A 1,028-nucleotide genomic window follows, 5' to 3' on the forward strand; every position below is an offset into this window, starting at 1 on the left:
AGAAGGGCGATGCTAGGGAGGTGAGGGGAGGAGTCCTCGAGAGGGGCCAGGACAGCGAGATGAGGGGAGAGGTTGTCCGGAGGGGTCGGGACAGCAGGTGATTGCAAGGGTCTCTGAGAGAGACTGACAGTGAGAGTCTGAGGGATGGGGACCCCCTCCCCGAGGGACTGGGACAGCAGACTAGACAGAAGAGACCTCTCGAAGGACTGGGACATCAGAATAAGGGTAAGGACCCCGAGCGGGCCAGGAAAGTGGAATGAAGAGAGGGGACACCCGAGAGGGGACGAGCCCACGGATGTGAAGAGAAGGGATCCCAGGAGGGTTTAAGATAGGAGATGTGCGCGGAGGGGACCCCAAGAAGGGCCAAGACAGCGGGGCAAGAGAAGAGGACCCCCAAAGGGCTCAGAACTGCAAGTTTGAGCGTGGAGACCCCAGGGAGGGTGGAGGCTCGGCCCCGAGGGCGGGGGCAGCCCATCCAGGGTGCGGGTCGGGCAGTGCATCGCCCGCCTGGTTTAAAGAAGCGAGGGGTCGCGCACTGGAAGTTGTGGAAAGAACCCTATAGCCGTGGCGGGGAGTCTAGGTCCGGGTCGCGGCATGGGGTGAGTGGGGACCCACGGCAGCTCAGGCAAGTGCAGATGGGAGCTACAACCAGGGTCTGCAAGCAGCGATCTTCCTGAGGGTATTATTGTGTGAACCCCGAAGGCGGGGTGGGTGTGGGGGTGCACAGGAGCTGGATTATATAATGAAACATCTCCAAAGTGGCATGCACCGGCTGGAGGGGCTGGCAGCAGGGCCGGCATCTTGGAAGGATCAAGAGAGTTGTGCTGCCGGACCTCTTCTAGCTGGCCCGCTGGCTGCCGATTCGTTCTTGGAGGGGTTGGTGCGGATGCCTTGAAAGTGAGGGCTTCGTGACCTTATTGAGAGAGTCAGGTGAAAAGTTACAGAGGGCTTCTTTAACCTGCCCCAGAAAGTTGAAAGGGACAGGGATCCTTTTGGAGACCCATGTTTCAGATTCATTAGGATATTTC

Source organism: Otolemur garnettii, unplaced genomic scaffold (assembly GCF_000181295.1).
Source record: "Otolemur garnettii isolate 467f Iridium unplaced genomic scaffold, OtoGar3 scaffold00038, whole genome shotgun sequence".
Classification (NCBI taxonomy): domain Eukaryota; kingdom Metazoa; phylum Chordata; class Mammalia; order Primates; family Galagidae; genus Otolemur; species Otolemur garnettii.